Source organism: Panthera leo, chromosome F2 (genome assembly GCF_018350215.1).
Source record: "Panthera leo isolate Ple1 chromosome F2, P.leo_Ple1_pat1.1, whole genome shotgun sequence".
Taxonomy (NCBI): domain Eukaryota; kingdom Metazoa; phylum Chordata; class Mammalia; order Carnivora; family Felidae; genus Panthera; species Panthera leo.
In genome coordinates, this window is record NC_056695.1 from 22,958,234 (window position 1) to 22,982,617 (window position 24,384).

Consider the following 24,384-nt stretch of genomic DNA (forward strand, 5'->3'; position numbering starts at 1 on the left):
CGGCTATATGCACACAGGGCATGATTCTGTGACTCACAAATTCATTCCTGGCTGTCCAGGGGGTGGTTTGCCTTTCTTCTGGGGCGCAGGTCTTAGCTGGGGGCCAAGAGCTAACTTCTCATGTGATGAACATTGAACCATTTAGGCTTGAAGAATGAAGAATCCATTTCATTTTGTTTTTAAGAGGACTTTATGGATCCCTCAAGGACCCTCCTTTTTCTTCAGAAAAATACATTTATTTTAATATCTCAGATACCAATAAGCCTAAAGTGATACCAGACAGGTCTGGTTAAATCAGCATTCTAGTTATCAAACAGCTATTTAAATTCTGGGTTTCCGAGGTCAACGGCCAAATGGTCAGAGAGCATTTCCCTCCTTTACTCATAACAGTAATTAACGCCTGTATCTTGGTTTTGATGCATGCAAGGCATTTTTACATGATCTTAGGTGAAACTCTGCCCAGGAAACAGGGCGTCAATTATATTATCTCCAGGGTACAAAGGCAGGAAGTGGAGACTCAAAGAGGGAAGTGACACACCGAAGAAGGTAGTCTCCGGCACAGGACTGAGGCACAGCTGTTCTGGCCCCAGCCTGGGCTTCTTCCAAACCCACCGTCGCTCAGCTCCATTCCCAAAGAGGAAGTCAAAGAGCAGACCTAGGCAGGCCGACTAGTGACTATGTCCCCAACATGGCCTGGCTGCAGAAAGAAGTTCCTGCTCAAACCTCAGACCACGCCTCCTCCCCTTGAGTAACTTATGTTTTCTAAGAAAGCAGGCTACCGATCGATGCATTCTTCCGAAGTCTAAGGTGGGAGGAAGGGGAGTGTGAGAGGCGTGGAAAGTGTGAGTAGAAGAGGGAGGGCTTCTCTCAGGTAGGGGCCAGAGGCAGGAGCCCTCAACCCTGTCCAGGCTTAGAATGACCTGGGAGCATTTTACCTCTCCCCAAAGCAATTAAATCAGAGTCTCTGGGGATGGTGTTTGGTGCTAGGTATTTATATAGCACAGCAAGGCTGACAGCCAATGGTTAATAGGTGACCGGTGAGAAACGTTCTGTATACACTGAGGCCAAACATGTTAGAGACCCTCCTCAGACAGAGTGGTTCTTAAACGTCAGGTGCATCAGAATCTCCTGGAAGACTTGTTCAAACACAGATTGCTGAGCCCCACCCCAAGAGTTTCTGATTCAGTGGGTCTGTGACCACCAGGCCCAACATTTGCATTTTTAACAAGTTCCAGGTGACGCTGATAATTGCTGATCTGGGACCACACCTTGGCAGCCATTGTTCTATCCTTCCCCAGCCAATCGGCTGAGGCCACGACCCTTCCCCAGCCAATCGGCTAAGGCCATGATCCCTAAAAAATCTTTGTGCTCTTGAAACCCGCTCTCTCTCCGGTATCTCACTGCTGCCACGGTGTAGGTAGACGATTGAGCTCGAGCTAGCTCGAATAAAGGCTCTTTGCTTTTGCATCGGACTTGGCTCCCTGGTGGTCTTTGGGGATCACGAATTCTGGGCATAACAGAAGAAGCTCCTTTCCTGGAATTTACTTTGCTGTCTACAGGCGCCACATGCTGGGGAAGAAGTCGGAAGCTCTGTGAAGCACATTTCCAGTCAAATTGTATGTTTTATGTCTAATATTTATTAAATATTTTGCTATGTGTATGCCATTTCGAGCAAGTGAATCCTAACAATATTTGATAATTCACTCCACAATACATTTTTAACCTTTAAGTCTTAGAGACATAGGAAATCGAAACATTTAAACTCATATGCATATTTTTATCGTAGAAAATTATGATAGAGTGGTTAATAAAACTTCCAAGTGTAACAAGATGAGAGGGTGAAATTCAATGGGAGAGGTGGGGTGGAAATATAAGTTCAAGGAGGCAGAGGAACATCGCAAATTTCCCACCACGAAAGAAGTGTTTCCATGTATTGCAAATGGATGACAGTGGTCGAAAAATAACTATGGTGTTTGTAGTTCAGTGAATATATTCAGAAGGGTAATATGATAGTATTAAGTACCAATATTTATACTCCAATGGAAATGGCATTATTTGCATCAAATCATATCGATGATAAAAAAATTTTTTTAAGTTTGTTTATTTTAAGAGAGACAGAGAGAGCATGAGTGGGGGAGGGGCAGAGAGAGAGGGCGAGAAAGAGAATCCCAAGCGGGCTCTGCACTGTCAGCACAGAGCCCCACGTAGGTCTTGATCTCCCAACCGTGAGAACGTGACTTGAGCTGAAATCAAGAGTCCAACGCTTAACCAACTGTGCCACCCTGATAAAAAAATTTCTGATGTCGTTTTTTTTTAAAGCATGAGAGTTATAAAGTTTACAGCATTTTTTGTGGATGTGGGGGCATAAACAAATATTTTGAAAACCACTGCATTAAGCACCTGTGGCCTCATCTGAGGATGGGCCAAGTAGTGAAAAGTGTTTGTCTTAATGAACTACTTAGTGGGAGAGAGGAACTGTCAACAGAATAATACAGGTCAATCACTAATTTGGATATGAGACTTCATTTTAGACTCAACTAGATCTGACTTTTTAAAAGCCCAAAGTGACCCAAAAGTTGTAGGACAGAGTATTATTGACAGAGTATGCTTAAAGGCAACAATTGGATAAAAAGATTGAACTAGTTTGTATTTGTAATTAACCAAGTTCTGAGGGTTCAATAAACCACTTATGCCACATTCTCATTGGAAAAATCAGGACTTTTCCTTTATTCAGTTGAACTGTGAAAGGGCTGAAGAGAACCACAGTGGGTTGCCTGTAAATTCAGCCAGCCCAGCAGCCAGTGTGCACATTCCCAAGAAAGGGGGGCAGTAGAATAAATGCTTCTCTTACATCACAGAACCTTTGAGAAGGTATCTCAGTAGTGGGAGTCCCTGGGGTATCCTGAGGGAAGGGGGTTAGGGGTGCGAGAATGGTCCTGAAATATAGCTCTTAATGAGTTAGCTGGGATTTTTTTAAAAACTCATTCATACAGCCATGAATAAATATACTTATTCCTATAATGAGATAGGGTTAGTATAAGTTTTATTCCTTATTTTATATGAGCACTGAGGAAATTGTTCAGGTAAATACGTGTATGAAATGGAAGAGATTTCGTTACAACAAAGTCCCTCAACACTTTGAACTCCACTAGAGCGTTCTGTCATTAAAGATCACTTTTAATGAGTAGCTTACAGCTCAAAAATGTCATCCTTCAGTTTCATTGAAAGTAAACCTGTGGAAAACACCTGAGTTGAAAAATATGTGTTACCTGATCCTTAGAACCACTCACCTTCTCCACACTAACACAAAGACAATCTGTCAAGTTGTCCCTTTGTTAGGCACCCCAGAGGTTTGTCGGACCCAGGACAGTGCAGAGTAGTCAGATTAGAGACGAAGTATCTCTTTTTTCTGTACAATGGAAGAGGGACAATTATGGAAAGAGAGGTGGAAAATGAGCATCTTCCTGCTGCCAGGGTCCCCACTGGGCAAAGACATATTAAGAAGTGTACGTAGTAGTCCCCCCTCCTCTGCAGTTTGCTTTCTGCAGTTTCAGTTACCATGGTCAACCGCTGTCCAGAAGCAGACGATCCTCCCTCTGACGTATGGTCAGAAGGTCAATAGTAGCCTAACACTACATCACGATGCCTACATCATCCACCTCACTTCACCTCATCACACAGGCATTTTATCATCTCACGTTATCACAAGGGGTAGGGCGAGTACAGCACAATGAGACATTTTGAGAAAGAGAGACAACATTCACATAACTTTTATTGTAGCATATGTTACAGTTATTCCCTTTTATTATTAGTTAGTGTTGCTAATCTCCTACCGTGCCTAATTTATAAATTAAACTTAATTGTAAATGTGTGTGTATGGGAAAAAGCATAGTATATATTAAGGTTTGGTACTAACTTGTTTCAGTCATCCACTGTGGGTCTTGGAATGGATCCCTCCATGGATAGAGGGGGGACTATTGTTTATAGATGTTGATGTTTAGGAACATGTTTTTCCTAAAGCTGTCTATGAGATGCATGTCTATGGGAAAGTTTTTGTGTACTCCAGGGTAAAGTGTTTGTGAGCTAATGAAAAATATATATTCCTGGCACAGAACTTCTGAAACTCTTGAATTTTCCTGGGTGATAGGAGTATCACCTAATGTGGTGACTCTGGGTGGACTTTAGGATGTCTTCTGAATGAGGGCTAGTCACAGGAAGGGCCAAGCCATGATTAGAAGTGTGGAATTTTTAGCCCCACGCCCATTGTCTTAAGGGAGAAGGGCCGAAAATGGAGTTAATGACTGATCATGCCTACATGATGAAGTCTCCATAAAATCCCCAAAGTATGGAGTTTGGTGAACTTCTTTGTTGGTGATCAAGTGGAGGTTCTGGGAGAGAGGCACACTTGGACAGGACATTGAAGCTCTCTGCCCCTTCCCACATACCTCTATATATCTCTTCCATTGGTATCCTTTATCACATTTTTGGGTAATAAACAGTATACATAAGTAAACTGTTTCCCTGACTTCTGAGACCTGCTCTAGTAAATTAGTTGATCCCAAGGAGGAGGTTATAGGAGCCTCCAATCTATAGTTGGTTGGTCGGAAGCACAGGTGACAGCTTGAGCCTGCACCTGGCATCTGAAGTGTGGGTGTGGAGGGGGGCAGCCTTGTTGGACCAAGACCTTACGCTGTGGAATCTGATGCTATCTCCGGGTAGAGTGTTAGAATTGAGTTAAATCAAAGGACACACTGCTGGTGTCCCAGAGACTTGCTCATTATGGGGGCAAACTCTACACACTTTATGACCAAAGTAGTAAAGGAGACACACAGGGAAGAAACACAGAGGTGGGAAACTGAGTTTTCCATTAGGGCTCCAGCTTGGGGACCACTGTGCAGGCCATCTTTCAGGCTCCACCATGTCTCCCACTGATCTGTCTTATCAGCTCTTGTTTTTGCCCCCTGGCACCTTCCCTGGCATCTGCCTGCTGCACAATCTCCTGGGTGGTCTCTTGGCTCCACAGTGCTGACTTCCCAAGAGTCAGTTCAATCCTTTTTCTCTTTACCAGCCAAGCATCTCAGAGCTCAGCCTGAGTCTAGTACAAACCAAACAAAAAAAATGGACATTTGTTTTAAGCATACTTGGTTAGCACCATATTAAAAGCTCAAAATTAAGTAAGGAGGTCATCTTGGGTACCTCAGCAAGGCTCCTTTTCCATAAAGTTATCCAAAAAGAGAAGGAGAAGAGGTAAAGCACTATAGAAACAGTAGCTACTAGAATAATTATGGTAACAGGTATCAGTTACTGCTTTTGCTTACTTATTCTGTGGAGGGAAACTGGCATACATTAACTGAAACGTTCCTCATAATAAAGACATTCTGTGGCCAATTTTATCCTCATTTTACAGATGAAGAAACTAGGAATGTATCAGGCTAGACTGCCTGCCTTTCTACAACTAACTGGTAGAGCCTGAATCAAAACGCACACTGTTCTGATTCCCAAGTCCATGGTCTTAACCATTATGCCTCCTAGTAGCAAATGCATAAAAAGTAACCATTTATGGTTCACGTTAATACTAAGGATCGTTAAGAGGTAATGTTCCAAGAGCCATTGCCTTTTTATTGCCTTTACCTTCCTGTGTCCTTTACACCCGTGATCTTCCTCTTTTGGCTGCTCCCATTTTTCTTTAGGTGTACCAATGTTTTAAGTTTCTACAGGGCACCGGTGAGTATTGCCTCATTCCTCCCAGGGTTAAAAGGCTCAGTACATGCTGGTCTGGTGGGCAGGATATTCAGGGTTTGGATCCGTTTCTAATGTCACATTCCATTTCTGGACTCTTTTTTCCACTGAAGCCCACACAAAATAATTAATATCAAATAGTAAGACAAGTTCTTCAATAATTAACACCTGGAGAGAAGCCAGCCAACTGGCACCAAAGCCAGACTCCATGCAATTTGGTTTCACTGAGCTGCACAAATAATGAAGAAAAGAACATTTAGTCACCACTGGAGTATTTGGGCTTTAGTGGAGTAATAAAAGCTGGACGGCCACCAGAGATAGGAGATAGGAAATTGGAAGCCCCATGGAGTAACAATGTGGACAGAGGCAGCTAAACTGAAGTGACACATGAATTAGAGATGGGACGTAGCAGAAAATATCATGTGGCCCATGGACAGTGGAAGGCTTTATATGGTTAAAACCACAGAGCTCGCTGAGCTTTCCTAAGTTCTATGTTGGCAGTCAAAAGAGGCATTTGGATTAGCTGAACAATCGTTCCGAAACCCGTTCCGTTCCAGTAGTGCAGGCTTTACCACTGGGCTTGATGAAATGCATGGAAAATGAGTGGAAGTCCCACGTTCATGAACGCCATCTGTTTATTACTGCCCAGCCTTGGTGCTTCAAATCGTCCCCCCGGCCCCCAAAACTAGTTACCCTTCTAGATTAAAGCACTCGCGATGCTATTATGACATGGAATTTAAGAGCATGTTACAAGATTACAACAAGAGAGCCAATCATTTTTCTCTCATCAAAAAAAAAAAAAAAAAGTCAGTAACCTAACTATCTGGCTAGCTTTCCCTCTTCTACCAAGCAAGGTTCAGGACCTGTGCATTACTAGGTAGTAGGGCACACCCACCCACCAGGGCAGGTACATTGCTAGCTCAGACCATCCATGCTGTGACCAAGCAAGAGGGACCACACGATCATGGTATTGCTCTACCATGGCAGGGAGAATGCAGTTTTACTTTGAAAAGCAATACAAAGTCCAGAGTTTATTACCAGTTTGTTTTGCCTTTTTCTCTTGCAAAGAAAGTAGTTCTGCGAAATTTTCTCAGGCTTATAGAAATATAGTAGAAAAGAAAATCTACCTTCCATTTCAATAAAGTATTCAGTGCCCTGAAAAATCACCCTCACTGGCACGTGAGTAATTCACTTCAGCTTTTTTTAATTGTTAATTGATGCAACATAAAATTAACCATTTTAATATGAGCAGTTCAGCCATCAAAGCCAGACTCAGTGCAATTTGGTTTCATTGAGCTGGACAGATAGTGACGAAAAGGAACATTTAGTTACCACCAGAGTGTTTGAGGCTGCAGTAGGGTAATAAAACTTAGACAACAGTGGTATTTAGTACATTCTCAGTATTGTGCAACCAGTGCCTTTACCTAGTTCCAAAACATTTTCATAACCCCCAAAGGAGATCCCCTACTTACTAAGTAGTTACTCTGAATTCTCTCTGCCCCCCAGCCCCTGGCAACCACCAGTCTGTGTTCTGTCTCTATGGATTTACCTACTCTGGTTATTTCATATAAATGGAATCATATAGTGTGTGACTTTTTGCATCTGGCTTCTTTCACTTAGCATAATGTTTTCAAGTTTCATCCAGATTGTAGTATGTATCAGTAGTTCATTCCTTTTTAGGACTGAATAATATTCCATTGTGTGGATATACCATATTTTGTTTATCCATCCATCTGTTGATAGACATTTGGGTTGTTTCTATCTTCTGGCTAGTGTGAGTAACACTGCCTTGAACATGGGTGTACTTGTATCTGTTTCAATACCTATTTTTAATTCTTTTGGGTATATTTCTAGGATTAGAATTATTAGGTCATATGGTAATTCTGTTTAACTTTTCGAGGAACTGTTAACGTGTTTTCCACAGAGAATGCAACATTTTACATATCACCATGACTCAATTTCTCCACATCCTCAAGAATACCTATTTTCTTCCTTCCTTCCTTCCTTCCTTCCTTCCTTCCTTCCTTCCTTCCTTCCTTCCTTCCTTTTTCTTTCTTTCTTTCTTTCTTTCTTTCTTTCTTTCTTTCCTTCCTTCCTTCCTTCCTTCCTTCCTTCCTTCTTTCTTTCTTTCTTTCTTTCTTTCTTTCTTTCTTTCTTTCTTTCTTTCTCATAGCCAATCTAGTGAATGTGAAGTGGTTTTCATTGTAGTTATGATTTGCATTTCCCTAATGACCAATGATTTTGAACATCTTTTTATGTGCGTATTGGCCATTTGTATACCCTCCTCGGAAAAATGTCTGTTTAAGTTCTTTGCCCATATTTTAATTGGGTTGCTTGTGAGTAATTCACTTTAAAGAGTAATGTTTATGGCTTCACAAAACCATTCATAATTGGTATTTTCTAACTTTTTGGGGAAATAACAAAATCCTGACTCATTATATCTTTACCCTGACACTGTTCCAAGAGATGCTCTTCTGTGATCACAATCCCAGATAATAACTGCACTAACATTTGCTGAGTCCCTACTATGTGCTAGATATTGTTTTAAGTGCTTTTATTTTTTTTTAAGTTTATTTATTTATTTTGAGACAGAGCGTACATGCATGTGCAAGCAGGGGAGGGGCAGAGAGAGGTGAGAGAGAGAATCCCAAGCGAGCTCCACACCACCAGCATGGAGTCCTACATGGAGCTTGAACCCACGAACCATGAGATCATGACCTGAGCCAAAATCAAGAGTCAGATGCTCAACTGACTGAGCCACCCAGGTGCCTCTAAGTGATTTTACATGTATTAATTAGTCTAATCATCATAGCCCCATGAAATACATATCGTAGAAGAAAAAAACAAGACACAAAGGCAGTGGATAACTTGCTCCAAATCCTATGGCTACAAAGTGGAGGAACCAGAATTTAAACCCAATTCAGATAGACATTAGTAGAGGTAAAAGATTAGATTGAAGTAGTTCTCAACTTAAATTTTTGCCCCTTAATGGTCCCTAAAAAGTGGTTTTCAGGTTGGTTTATACTCCAGAGTTCTACAAAACTATCATAACAGGAAGATGAACTACCATGTGCAGAGCTAAACTTTCTCAAGAGAGAGACAACCATGAGAGTCTTAACATTTTATCTATGAAAATAGAAAAGATATTGACATGGGCACCTGGGTGGCTCAGTCGGTTAAGCGTCCAACTTCAGCTCAGGTCATGATCTCACAGTTTGTGAGTTGAGCTCCCACATCAGGCTCTCTGCTGACAGTTCGGAGCCTGAAGCCTGCTTCAGATTCTCTCTCTCTCTCCCTCTCTCTCTCTCTCTCTCTCTCTGTCTCTGCCCCTCCCCCGCTAGTACTCTGTTTCTCTCTCTCTCAAAAATAAATAAAACATTAAAAAAAAAAAGGATATTGGGGCGCCTGGGTGGCTCAGTCGGTTAAGCGGCCAACTTCAGCTCAGGTCACGATCTCGCGGTCCTTGAGTTCGAGCCCCGCGTCGGGCTCTGGGCTGATGGCTCAGAGCCTGGAGCCTGCTTCTGATTCTGTGTCTCCCTCTCTCTCTGCCCCTCCCCCGTTCATGCTCTGTCTCTCTCTGTCTCAAAAATAAATAAAACATTAAAAAATAAAATTAAATTAAATTTAAAAAAAAAAAAAAAAAAAGGATGTTGACAAAAAATAAGCACCCATGGGGTAAAATGGACAACTTTCAGCAAAACACTGTATGAATATCCACTAATGAGTGGGATCGATGAGGGAGGACAGGCAGAATAGGAACGCAGCTTTGGGAGTAAGTAAAGTCCTCGGTAAGACTGAGGGCACGATAAAGAGAACCCATGGACTCGTCACTCTCTTGTCATCAGGAACACAAGTGAACAAGCTGGAAGACTCATAGATGCATCATCACATGCCCCTTAATGCAAACTGGTGTTTCATACCAAAATTTGCTCATCAAGGAACTAAAAAAAAAAAAAAGCTCAGTGGCATGTTCTGTGTTTTAACACAGAAGAAAAAAGCCAGGCTAATTACACTGAGTAAGGTTGGTCTTTTCTCTGTCTTATGTTTTTTTTCTTTTTTTTCTGTTGTTGTTTTTATTTGTTTGTAACTGGATTCATTAAGCATAACATCCTATGCTTAATGAATATGTCACTGCACATATTTCTTCTTGAAAATATGCTAAGTACTCTTTGAAGATATTGTTGCCTCAATGAAATGCATTAATAAACCTAAAAATGTTAATATGTTTTAATATAAGTGAGTCATGAACATGAGCTACACCTCATTTCCCCACAGCCTTCATGTCTCCACCCACTTCCCTCCCTTTATTTACTTCCTATTCCTTTCTTTTAAGTCTTTTTCCCTCATTAAAAATGACCTATAACTTTACAGCAAGAACTGAAGTCTATAAGAAACTGTTATAAACCGGAGAGCTAAATGCCAGAACAGAAGGGAGGAGTTTGGAAAACAAAAGCAACTTGAAACAAAGTGGAGAGCAAAACTGGCAAAGAATGAGTTGAGAGCAAACTGCCCAAGGGCATGGATCTGATTGTGTGTTTCACGTCTGATAGTAAATGGATTTTGCAAATAGCCAATCATCTAATGTATAGGTATTAATTTTTGAAATATCAGTAGACCGAGAATAAGCTGATGTTTGGTCAAGATAAATACCAGAGACGACTATGACATTGGCCACGGCCTTTATGCAAATGCAGTTCAGAAAAGGCGCAGACAACAGTGAATGTTTCCTAGTCGTTAATGAAATTGCCTGTTACTCCACTAGGCATGTTATCAAGTGATGCTCTTTTCAGAATCTGTTTCATGGATGGTTGAGTGGATGTGGTCATGGGAAAGTGGCTGGAGGAAGAGAGATTGCTAGACAGAGTTAAGAAAGATGTCCCTGTGGAGTAGGGTTTGGAAAAGGATCTGTAAGGAAAAGACAGGGTGACCAGGCAGGAAGGATGTGGGAGGCTCTTTCAGCTGGGGTTAGGGGTGGGGAACAGAGACATCCTGAGGAACAAGAGAGAGGTCAAGAGTGTGTCTGCTTGGGAAAAATGTGAAAAGGGGCCCGGCGAGGTGAGTGGGATAAGAACGTCACAATGTCACTGCACAAATGCAGAGAGAGGGGCTGACTTGTGGCTGGGTCAGAAAGCCTGGAGAGGGAGATTATTCCAGAAGCAGGATTTTGGTCTCAAAAAACCAAAAGCATTGAGTTGCTAAGAGGGTGAGTAAAAGCCACATTGGCAAGGTCTGTCCTTCCAAGCAGGTTTTTGTTTTGCTTCAGCAGATGTTGGAAATCTTTAATGCAACATTGACCTACACAGGCTGAGAGTCATGTCCATCTCCATGATTTATGTGGTTGGCAACAAGAAGACTAAAGACCAATGTGTAGAGTGGTGGTTCTCTACCGGGGGCAATTTGGCAATGTCTGCAAACACTGTTGGTCATCAAGATTGTGTTGGGGAGGTGGTGGTCCTCGCATCTAGTGGGTAGATGACAGGGATGCTCCTGACCACCCTACGAGGCTCAGGACAGCCCCACCACAAAGAATTATCCAGTACAAAATGCCAGTAGTACCAAGGTTGAGAAGCTCTGGCATAGACTCACCCATCATTTTCCTTCTCTTATGCTTCATGCCCAGGAGACACACACACAGTGAATTCTGGAATGCGAGTCTGTGTCCTGGGTGTCAAGATTTGGACTGTCATCTGGAGACTAGCGAGTGACTGAATAGTGACAATAATAACAGCTACCAATTTTGAGTGTCATGTGCTGGGTACCATCCTTTATTAATCTCTCATTAATCCCTATAGCAGCCCTGCAGGTCAGGTGCTCTCAGTTCAGTTCCACAGAGGGAGACGCTGAGACTCCGTTAGAAAACTTAGGCAGGATCACACAGCACTTAGGATTTGGAAGCCAGTTCTATAGATCCGAAAGTCATGTTTTTTCGGTGAGACTCTTTCAACATCCCCTGCGATGCCAGAGTCATTTTGATTTGGAAAATTTTGCAGTGGAGAAAAAAGGGTCATTGAACTCTCAAGCTATTTGCTTTAACCAATGACATTTTGGTCCATTGCAGACTCTTCTTTGATTGCCTGGGTGAGGCTGAAGCCTAACAAGGCTCAGAAATATCTGTTGTTTTAGGGTTTGGGGAAGTAATGAAAATAAGGTGGCTTTCAGTTAGTCTGACTTTGCCCCTCTCCTGTACCCCTACATTTCATCTGACATACACACACACACACACACACACACACACACACACACACACACGTGTGTGTGTGTATCACCTTTTTTCTTCCTGCCTGCCTTCCTTCCCTCCCTTCCCTTCCCTTCCCTTTCCTTCCTTCCTTCCTACCTGCCTTCCCTTCCTTCCCTTCCCTTTCCATCCTTCCCTTCTCTCCTCCCTCCCTCCCTTCCTTCCTTCCTTCTGTCCTTCCTTCCATCCTTCCTCCCCTTCCCTTCCCTTCCTGCCTTCCCTTCCCTTCCCTTCCCTTCCTGCCTTCCCTTCCCTTCCCTTCCCTTCCCTTCCCTTCCCTTCCCTTCCCTTCCTGCCTTCCCTTCCCTTCCCTTCCCTTCCTGCCTTCCCTTCCCTTCCTTCCCCTTCCTTCCCTTCCCTTTCCTTCCTTCCTTTCTTCATTATTCCTACCTTCCTTCCTCCCTCCCTTTCTTTCTTTCTTTCTTTCTTGGACAGTGGACAGCCTACAATTCTTTTCATACATAAGTGTTCTATCTTAATTACTTCTGCCCCTTGTTGTGCTATCTCGGCCCAGGTACATTATTAATTATTAGCCCAATGCCATGCCCTCAGCAAGCTTATCATAAACGTTAGCTGTGATGACTATTATTTCTTCATCTTGGTTCTTGTCACACTGTGGGGCTATCTTGTCCATTTACCTGTCTCCTCCCTAAGAGTGGGACCCTCTTGAGAGGCAGAGACTGTCCCTTTCTTATCTTTGCAATACAGCTCCTCACACATGGCTGACACTCAATAAATGCTTATCGAATGGCTTTTCAATTGGAAAGTAGGCACCAAACACAAGGTTAATGATCCAGTAGGCCGGGTCTTGGTGCTTTCATTCAGCACTTCTTAAATTTCAAAACAATAACTGAAATGTTAAAAAAAAACAAAAGTTTTAATGTGCATCCTTGTGAACTAGAATTTTTAAATAAAAGTTAATTTAAAATCCAATAAAGAAGAGGAGAGAAAGTAGAGAAAGAAGCAAGGTGTGGTTCTAACTCTCCTATCACCTCATTTTTTTCTAAAAGAAGTATATGATTAGATCTTGGAGTTAGGAAACCAACAAATGTGTCCTTGAGTCAGAAAGTAGGGCTTTTCTTTTCTTTTTTTTCTTTTCTTTTTTTTTTTTTTTGCATTGATTTGTACAGTGCCAATTACAGAAAATGGTTTTTGTAGTTCTTGGCTTGATGATCACTCTGGAAAATGATTTTGGAATGTTAGTGATTGCAAGAGATTGTTTATTCCACTACTTTCACTCTGATCAAGCCCACGTCTTTCTCTAAAGTATGTCTTATTTTTAGAGTTTATAAATCAAACGGATTGTAGAGATGGAATGCAGCACAAAATGCACTCACCAACAAAAATTCAGCTTGATTCTGCAGTCCTTACACAGCAGGAACAAAAGTGTAGCCAGTAAGACTTGTCTCTACCTGAAACTTTGGGCCCTTTTTGAGAATTGTAACGTGCTATTATAAGAAAATCAGAAATCTACCTTTAAAGAAAATTTGATTATTTGAAGAAATATGTAGCAGGAGAGACAAAAACCAACACTTAATTCTTACTCATTCCAAACTTCCGAGACCACAAATTTCAAATATTTAGAGTCCGCTGAAGATATATAAATATTTTAAATGAGCATAAAAATGAGAACAAGCAGAAGAAAACAATTCACAAACATGTGATCATTTCCATATCTAAAGAGAAAGCACGTGCCCTTGTGAACCATGTGTCCTCTCTGCCCAGTCCCTCACCTGAGAGGTGAACAAGTTGAACCACGTGTTTTCAAGTTCCTTCCTGGGCTCTCCTCCATGATTCTCTACTTCTCACTCCCAAGTCTATGAGCCCCCTCATACATCATCCATATTTTACATAATGCCAATCCCACAGCCATTTGGAGGAGGTTTTTGTTTTTGTTTTTAATGTTTTTTAATTTATTTTTGAGACAGAGACAGAGCATGAGCAGGGGAGGAGCAGAGAGGGGGACACAGAATCTGAAGCAGGCTCCAGGCTCTGAGCTGTCAGCACAGAGCCTGACACGGGGCTCGAATTCACGGACTGTTAGATCATGACCTGAGCCAAAGTCGGACGCTTAACCAACTGAGCCACACAGGCGCCCCTGGAGGAGATTTATTCTAGACACAAGTCCAGTGAGAATCTCCAGTTGGCTTGATAGTGGAACCAGCTTCCAGGGGAAGTCAGGTTATTCAGAGAAGGAGCCCTGTGTACTTGACCGCTGATGAGCTGCCCCTAGATACATTATAGAAAACCATCTTGTGTCTTTGCTGGTGGCATCCTGGTGCCTACAAATCCCCTGCTCCTTGTCCCCCTACTAGAGGCCCCAGCCACTGGGGACCTTCAATTGCCCATGCCCGTCCCCACTTTCTCACATTGACCCTCAGGCTCACCACTGCAGGCTGGTTTCCTTGCCTTGGTGAATCTCATTCAGATACATACCTTAAAGCCTATTGTGCACATTTCATATGAGCGCTTGTGACTATTCCTTAGAAAGTTTTTATGTCTATTAGCTCATTGGCTATTTGGAAATGGCAATATTCAGCCATGATCACAGAACATCTGGTTTCTAAACATAGCCCTACTATTAAAAAGAAGAAGAAACCTGTGTGGTTCACTTTACCTTAATTTACTCATCTGGAAAAAATGAGAAATAGCCACAGCCTTTGCTCCCTCAATCAGGTACTCTATGGATAAAATGAGATATATACGTAAAAGAGGTCTGAAAGGTTTTGGTAGGGCTGATGTCAGTATAAAGTAATATTCCACGTGAAATTAATGTTAGAACAATCCCCAAAAAATATTTTTAAATGTGTGTGATGCCTCTTTATGTCAGGTGCCTGATAAATTACAGCTTTCAGATCTAAGTTAATAGAGCGGTGGGAAAGAGTCCTCCCTCTCCCCACGCCTCCCACCGCCTCTTTTCTCCTTGCTTGAAACATCTGGTGGCCCTTTGTAGTTCTGGATGATTTGATTTGGAATTCATTAGTAATAATTGATGTGCTTTCTGGAATTTGTTTAAACAGTTAATCGTGTGGTGAGTAACTAAGCCAAAAAGAATTGTTCGAATGGAGCCTGCCCACCTGGTAGAAGTGAGATGGGCAAGTACTGAATGCTTGGTGCCTGAGGCTCTAGAAAGCTCCCTGGAGCCCTGCCCCATACCCTACCTGGGTGTCAGGGAGGTTGTCCATCATGAGGAAAGTTTGGTGTCTTTGTAGTATTTTTAAGAGCTCCCTTTTGGCAGAGTGATGAGGAGAACAGTCAAAGACATTTCGACTTTTTTTTTCTTTAAAGTTTGTTTATTTTGAGAGAGAGAGAGAGAGTGAGCGAGAGAACATGTACACACTAGTGGAGAAGGGGCAGAGGGAGAGAGAGAGAGAATTCCAGGCAGGCTCTGTTAGTGTGTTAGGCCCACTGTTAGTGTGGAGTCCAACTCGGGGCTGGAATTCAGGAGCCGTGAGGTCATGACCTAAGCCAAAATCAAGAGCCAGATGCTCAACTGACTGAACCACCCAGAACCCCCCACCCCCTTTTTTTTTTTCGAAGGCATTTGAACTTTAATGACTGTAGGTGATGGGGCCACACTAATACATAGAGCTAGGAATTAGCATTTGAAAAGTTAAAAATCTGGAAATCTGGAGGAAAGTAGTGTCTACAAGGCAACCCAGCGCAGAGTGGGGAGGATTACTGAAAGGCAACTCTGGGGAAAAGCTCATCAACGTTTTCTGGGTCTGGGACCTACACGAGAATCTGATGAAAGCTATTGACAGACGTGTGCCACACACGCACGATGTGTACGGATGTGTCTGTGTGGGTATTTGTGTGCAAGGCCATTTGGGTTTATAGACGTCCTGAGGCACATTTCAAGGACCCAAGTCAAGAGACCCTGGAAAGTGTGATGGTAAAATAACAAATACCATGTCAGTTTTGAATCTGTCCACTATAAGTAATGGAAAACCAATCTCTTTTTTTTTATAAGCCAAATTTAAAAATTATTAGAGTAATGGGCATAAAATTACTCTGTCAAATTGTTGTAAAGTTTCAAAATGTGTACTCTCAACTTCTGTACCGTCTTGTCAAGGGTCAGTAACACACTCAGCTGGCATGGGTCCATGAGCCGCCCTGTGTTGCCAGCCCTGAACAAGATCACAACTTGCTTATTCAGGGACATCATTCCAGAAATTCTCCCTTCTCTCTATTGAATTGTCCGTTTCTCCCTGTTTACTAGGTAGCTATCACAAACATTCATGCATACTGATTTTTTTAAAATAACTTTTTAATGTTTATTTATGACAGAGAGAGAGAGCAAGTGGGAGAGGAAGTGGGGGAGGTGCTGAGAGAGAGGGGGACAAAAGATCCAAACTGGGCTCTGCACTGACAGCTGAGAGTGCAATGCGGGGCTCAAACTCGAAAACCAAGAGATCATGACCAGAGCCAAAGTCTGCCGCTTAACTGACTGAGCCGCCCAGGCATTCCTCGCGTATACTTAGCAGAAAACTCAGTTCAAACTGACTTAATCATGAAGGGAATTAATTGATACTATGTTTGTACAAAAATCTGTTGAAATATTTTAAAGGGTTTTTTTTTTTAATTTTTTAATGTTTATTTATTTTTAAGAGAAAGAGACAGAGCACCAGCGGGGGAGGGGCAGACAGAGAGGGAGACACAGAATCTGAAGCAGGCTCCAGGCTCGGAGCTGTCAGCATGGAATCAATGCAGGGCTCGAACACACGAACCATGAGATCATGACCTGAGCCGAAGTCAGACACTTAACCAACTGAGCCACCAAGGCGCCTCTTAAAGGCTATTTTTTCCCTAAATAGTTCAGCATACTTTTCTAATGCTAATACCACACTTGAGAAAATGTAATGATAATTCCTTAATAGCATCTAATATTCTAATTTTCCCCAATCATTCCCCCAATGTTTGTTTACAGTTGGTTGTTTTCATCAGGCTCCAAATTACGTCCACATGTTGCGTTGTTTGCTCTATTTCCCTAGACTCTTACAATCCTCAACAGCCTCTTCCCTGTTAATACACACATGCTCATTTTCCCCCATGCCATTGACATGTTGAAAAGATGGCTCAGGTACATTGTAGAAGTTTCTACATTCTGGATTTCTCTCCTGGCTTCTTTATGATGTTGTTTAACCAGCTCTTCTGTCCTTTGTGTATCCTATAAACTGCTAAATTAGATCTAGAGTCTTGATTAAATTTGGGTTCAAACTTTTTGATAAGATATTTGATAATGATGCAATGTATTCATAATGCATGATGTTGGGGGCATAATGTCTTCTTCTCTCACTTCTAGTGAGATGAAAATTGGTCAGTGGGTTCAGTTGATGACAACTTTATCCCTCCTTTGTAAAGATACCCCTCCCCATTAGTGATCAACAAATCTTGGGTGAGTTGATACAAAGTGCTATTAAGTATCAAAGAAGGTTACCTCTGCAAAAACTGGATAAAGCTTGAGTTTGTGTAACTTCTTAGGTGAATGCTGTTTCTTTTAACTTCCCTTCCAAAACACATGTAATATTTCCGCTCAGTTTCCAGCCTCCAGCCCCCCAGGAAGTATGATCAATATAGAAATTCCTAGACAAGCCTGGGTACTTTTTGCTTTAGTGTGAATTAAGTTTCTGCAGTGTGCTACACTGTTATCCGCTCCTAGTTCTCGTCCTCCAGAGCACAGAACCTGGCAAATTTTGAAAAGATTGATGACACTGAATATTTGGTAATATGTTTTCCACAAAGCAGTGATAGTTGTTAGAAGTCAAATATTTTTCAAGTTTTCATTATATTTCCCTTTTATATCTTTCTTTTTTCTTCACCTGTAGAACCTCCTGGGTTGTTTTTTTTTTTTTTTTCCTTTAGCTTACAACCAAACATTGTCAACATGGGAAGCCATTCATTAAGCTATATATGCTCCCCCAGAGCTTATAAATTGATAGATGATATCATGGAAAGTCTTGAAAGACCCAAGTGTTGATCCTTTTTACTACATACATTGGGCAGAGGCAATTTATGTCTTACTGGTATTCACTCCATTTGTAGTAGTTAACTTTCTTTTGGAATTCTAAAAACATGCCCTATCATTTTTTGCAGTAACATACAACAGTAGAAGAGTCGTTACAGATTACGGTTTCCAATTGTGTTATTGAAATAGGATGTCAGTAAATAAAATAAAAATCTTGGAACTATATTAAAGACAACTAATAGTACCATTTATAAACCTCTGATAAACAAATTTACCATAAATCTTTACGAAATGTCCTTTCAGATGCAGAAATTCACATTTTTGAGGTTTTCTAAGTACATAAGAATTCTAGGATTTTATGGTTTTGAAGCATCGTAAAGTCATGGAGTCTAGCCATGCATCTTATCCGTGACTCTCAGGTTCCACCAAATAAAGGGTCAAGCACTCTGTGCTCTGGCCTCTCCCAGGAGCAGAGCATCCCCCTACTTCTTAAGTACCTGCAATGCACCAGCTATTGTGCGGGGGGCTGGATGACCTCCAGAGGGAACGTTGTGGGTAGAGAGAATAGGAAGAGTACAGATGAGGAAGAAGAGATCCTTGAACAAAGTGAGATGATGCTAAAAGTCAAAACACAGTGCATCCCGGGGTACCCGACAGGCATTCTACTTAGCCATTCCCTCCTGCCCCACCCCCAACCTGGCCATAGAGACGCCTGTTACAGCACACATACATAGTTGGTCTTCTGTCTCCATTTATGTTCTGAAAAATATCATTTCACCACTCAAGTAGTGTTACATTGACCCACATTTCCCGTGGAAAGGTCTGAGGATCTAAATCCTGTAGTAGTCAAGTCAGAATGGGCAGGGTTGTTTTCCCAGTTTCTGTTCTCTTCTCTCTGTTCTGTTCTGTTCACCGGCTCCATCCGGTGTGACTGAGAATAACTCTGGGGACTCTGTGGGACTCCTGAGAGCCAAGAGATGGCCTGCATGTCCATGTCATTTTCTAGCCCACCCTGGCCCCACTATACCCTTGAACATGGCCGGTGGGCAGCGCCACCTCACCTGCAGACATGCCCGTCTCAGATCCTGTCAGCCAGGGGACAAGAGGGTGGAGGGGAGTGACTCTGAGCCAAGCTACTCTCACAAGGGGATGGGAAGGAGATGACAACTGCTATCTATAATGCCAACCACTCTGGGACACCCTATACCTCTCTCGGGCTTGGGATGATGTTTCTGTCCCAAGGGAACAAGACTATTATTCTTGTGCACTGGCATGGAAGGTTATGGCTCCCAACTGTGCTTTAGGGCTTTCAGGGTCTCTTCCCTTTCTTCTTTGTCTCTTTTTTCTTCTTTTCCTTAACCTTCCCATTTTTTTTTTTTTTATTCCCTTCCCTCCTTTACTCCTTTTGTCCCTTCTTGCTTCCTCTCTCTGTTGGTCTCTCTCTCTCTCTCTCTCTCTCTCTCTCTCTCTCTGGCTATGTGTCCGCTGCAGATGGGCGAGCATTCTGGGCATTGATGTAGAGACTGAGATAAAAGTCTTGCAGCAGCATGAGGAGGACAGAACAGGGGGCTAGGGTTCAGGAAACCTGGATTCTCTTCTTGGCTTTGTCATATTATTTGTGACAGGATAAGATGAAAGATGTAAATGTGCTTTGAAAATTAATACAGAGCACAATTGTCTATTCTTCCTGAGCTACTGCTCTCACGGGGAGGCTGGGGATGCCCAAGGACAATAAGAAATCTGTTCAATCACCCGTTGCTGTGCCTGGCAGTGGGTCAGAGGCTCCATTCAGCATATAGCACTATTTTTGAGTTTAAAAAGGCCCACTTGTGGCAAGAAACCCTGAAGAATTTGTGCAATACCAGACATGCAGTGAAACATGAGAATACAGTAATTCCTGAGCTCGGTTTAAAATCAAGATCAATGTTGTCATTCTGAAGTCACTGTTCCATTTAGCTCCATGCCAAGGATTACTGCCATGCTGAGTGATGGGGCCCCTGGATCCAGCTCTGTACCATGAAAAGCATAACACAGACAGATGTTGTTATCTCTAATTACACTCTTGAATGCGCCACTACTGATCTCTCCGATCTGGGCCTGTCCCCAAACACATGCCGCAGGGCATACAAGTGACTTTTTACAAACTGCTGTGCGCATGCTCAGAGTGATAATTGCTTCATGACACCAACGCTTTTTCAAGCCTTCGTTTCACTTCTGGGTTTCTCAACCCAAAGGATACAAAGGATGGTCAAATAAATCAAATGGGCCACTTTAGAAGCTGAATGGCCGGGTGCAGTTGAGGGCTCCGATGAAAGAAAGCAGGGGTTCTAAGTATGGTTTCCATCCAGCTGCACCAGCATCTCCTGGGAACTGGATGGAAATGCAGATTCTCAGGCCCCACTCAAGACCTACTGAATCAGAAACTAGGGGACGAGGCCCAAGAATCTGTATTTTATATTTTTAAGCTTATTTATTTTGAGAGAGACAGGGAGCGTAAACAGGGGCGGGGCAAAGAGAGAAAGAGAGGGAGAGAGAGAGAGAGAGAGAGAGAATGAATCCCAAGCAGGTTCTGTGTATGGTCAGCACACAGAGCCCGATGCGGAGCTCAAACTCACACAACCGTGAGATCATGACCTGACCTGAAATCAAAAGGTGGTTGCTTAACTGACTGAGCTACCCAGGTGCCCCAAGAATCTGTGTTTTAGTAAGCCTTCCAGGGGTCCTGATGCTACTGAATGTATCCTTTTCCCACTGCTCGTAACAAATTACCACAAACTCAGAGGCTCAAAGCAACACTAATGTCTTATCTTGAAGTTCTACAGGTCAGAAGTCTGGCTCCCGTTTCAGGCTGAAATTAAAGGGTTGTGAGGGCTCATTCTTCTCCGGAGGTCTTGAGGGAGGATTGTTCCCTTGCCTGTCCCTGTGTCTACAGGCTACCTGCATCCCTTGGCTCGGGGTCCTTCCCTCCATTTCTAAAGCCAGGAATGTGAGTCCTGTCCTTTTCATTCTCATGTTCTCTAACCCGTCTTCCACTTTGAAAGACTCATGGTTATATTAAGCCTACCCAAATAATTTCTCATCTCATCTCGAAGTCAGCTATTTAACCACCTAGGTTGCATCCAGGCCTGTTGCCACACCGCATGACATATTCACGGGTTCCAGGGATGTCCAAGGTGTGGACAATGTATGTAGGGGCGGGTGATTCTCCCCACTGCAGTCCGTCCTCCAGCCCCCAGGGTTCCATGTCTGCCCCACATGCAGAATGCACTCACCCCACCCAGGTCCCCAGAGCCTCAGTGCACGACAACATCAACTCAAAGTCCAAAATCTCACTTAAATCTCATCAGCTCAAAAGTTCCCAGTCTCGTTATCTAAATCATCCAATTAAGATACGGGTGAGCCTCTGGGTGTTATCCATCCTGGGGCACAATTCCTCTGTACTTGCAGACCTGTGAAACTAAACATACAACGGTAGGGGAGGCATAGGATAATAGTTATAGACAGTTTTACTCAAAAAAAAAAAAAAAAGGAGAAAAGGGAATCACTGATCTCAAGCAATTTCAAAAGCCAGTTGGGCAAACTCCACTTGGTTTCAGGACCTGGGAATAATCCTCTGTGGCTCATTCCTCTGCTCTTTGGGTAAGCCTGTATGTGTTTGCAGCCTGAGTAGCTGATTCCGCCTATTTCCTGAATTTTGGAGGGCCTATAGGCTTCTCTCATTTCATACTCTCTCTGACCCTTTCAGTCCAAGCTGGAGGTGTTTCTGCCGGTGTAAGATTCCCAGGAACTTTGTGGGTCTTCCATGTGAGTCATGGTGATTCACTCCACTAGACAAGGGGATCCTCCCCAAAATATTTTTCAGATAACCTCATGTTCATTTTTGGCTTCTGTTGAGTTGGCTGATGGGATCTACGAGGCCCACTTTTCATCTACGATAAGACTTTTTTGTGACCCAATTTTCTGAATGTTTAGACCTTATAGGGCATTATTAAAATATTGCCCAGCCATCCTCTCAGCTTTTCCTTGATGGCATGCTTTCCAGACACTGAGTCTCTGTCTAAGCATCTTTAGCAATCTGGGTAAGCTGAGAATTTTCCAAATAGTCAGATCCTGGTTTCTTTTGGTTTAACTCTTCTTCTTTCAATTTATCTTGTCTCTTTTACATTTTACTCAAAGCCGAGAAACCAAGCCACACCTTCAACACCTTCCTTGGAAATCTCACCCACTGCCCAGTATCATCACTCGCTAGTTTTGCTTTCCATGTAAGTGCAAGACACAATTCCACTAAGCTTTCTTCCCCCATATAGCATGGATTCCCTTTCCTCTAGTTTCCCATCACACATTCTTTACTCCTTATCTATGCTTTCTTTACCATGCCCCTAAATCCTCACTAGCAGAGCCATTAGCAGCATCTAAATTTCTACCGACAGTCTGTGCAAGGCCATTTGGACTTTTCTGTCATGCTCTTCAAAATTCTCCAGCCTCTACCCATTGCCCAATTCCAAAGACACTTCCACATTTTTACGTAGCTGAGGGTACCAAAATTTGTATTCATTTTCTATTACTGCCATAACAAAGCACCAAAAGTTTAGTGGCTTAAAATAATACAAATTTCTTATCTTACAGTCCTGTGGGTAGAGTTTCAACAAGGGTCTCAATGGACTGAGACAAGGTGTCAGACTAGTCAGCGTTCTTTGGACTTAGACTTTGACGTGGAGAGGTTAAAAACGTGTTTACAAGCATACAGCTGGCACGACAGTGGGACATTTAGCACAATGCTTAGGATACAATAGCAGTTTAAGAAATATTCATCATAGGTAGATATGACTATAACTTTCATTGCTGGCCGAGAAGATATTAAGATGTAAACATTCAAAGAACTCAAAGAAAAATACAAAGAGATGGAAGCAATCAGAATATGATAACTATAAAAGACATAGATGCTCCACCATAAGAATAAATGGCATTCCTGAACTAGCTAGCCTGATAAATGGATCAGAAAAAGTATTCTGAGATAGTATACAGGAAAGTTTTCCTGAATTGGAGGATAAAGTGAGTCTGTAAATGAAAAGTTCACACTATATGCCAGGAAAAACTCATACCAAGCAACCAAAATGAAAAACACTCTGGTTAAATTATTAAAACTCAAGAGTTAAAACAAAAACAAAAACAAAAACAAAAAACCCTCTAGGCATCCATGAAGAAAAATAAAACTATCTACAAGGGCGAAAATTAGTATCTCAAGTTTCTCTAAAACAATATCTAATGGTGAAAGATAATGGAACGGTGTATGAAATTCTGAGGCAAAATGTAATTCAAGAGTATTATATCTAGTCAGATTATATTCAGAAACAAATGCAAGAAATAAATTTATGTTCCTTCCATACAATGGTAAACTATGTAGGCTTCCAAGAATAAAGCAGCTCTCTATGTCCTATCAGAACATTGATCTGTCAGTAAATAATCTCCAGGATGTAAAGTTAACTGAAAAAAAAAAAAAAAAAAAAAAAGATGTTAACCAATAGACATAGAATAACAAATTTTATTTAATGTTACTTTGTAACTTGAATTTTTGCTGTGGCCACATAGTTTTTGGATTACATATATAAGAATATTTTTAAAGAGAAAATAAATACATTTTAAGTAAATATTTTAATAATAAATATATATTTTAAAATAAATATTCTAATTTACTTAAACCTTCAAAGTTGTTATCATGGGGCACCTGGGCGGTGCAGTCAGTTAAACGTCAGACTCTTGATCTCGGCTCAGGTCATGATCTCACAGTTTGTGAGTTCAAGCCCCACACTGGGCTCTGTACCCATGGCGCGGAGCCTGCTTGGGATTCCGTTTCTTCTTCTCCTTACACATCCCCCACTTGTGCTCTCTTTCCCTCTCCCTCAAAATAAATAAATAAAGTTTTCAAAAAAGTTCTCATCACAAGAAAAAATGTTGTACCTATGTGTGGCGAGGGATATTAACTAGACTTACTATGGTCATCATTTTGTGGCATGTACATATATCAAATCATCATGTTGTACACCTGAAACTAATATAATGTTACATGTCAATTATATCTCAGTAAAAATATGTTTGAGAATAAATGTAAGAGACAATCTCAGCATGAAATAACTCAGTTAATATGATTTTTATGATTTTTTTTCTTTAAAAAAATTCGTTTGGCGGAATTCAGGTATCTCACGAAAAATCAAAATAACACAGAGATGGAGAATCTGTAACAAAAGCACCATTGCTGAAGGCTGTTCCATGTAAGTATAAATTAAGACTAATACTTGGGGTATTTGGGATTGCAAAATGGAACATAAATGTTATGGATTCTGCTTAACAAAACAAAAATAATACACATCACAAAATCGGGAGGTGGGATTTGAGAAGCTGGAGGGCATTTTCATGTAAAGCATTGATTGACATTGTCTAAAAA

General features: G+C 41.9%; 1 long non-coding RNA gene across 1 annotated transcript in view; it reads left to right on the forward strand.

The window, feature by feature from the left end:
* Positions 1–1,406: 1,406 nt before the first annotated feature.
* LOC122211274 overlaps positions 1,407–24,384 on the forward strand; it is a 35,328-nt gene continuing 12,350 nt past the window's right edge. The window contains exons 1-2 of the long non-coding RNA XR_006198585.1: positions 1,407–1,616; positions 24,136–24,211. This is a non-coding gene — a long non-coding RNA (uncharacterized LOC122211274). The remainder of the gene's footprint in view (positions 1,617–24,135; positions 24,212–24,384) is intronic.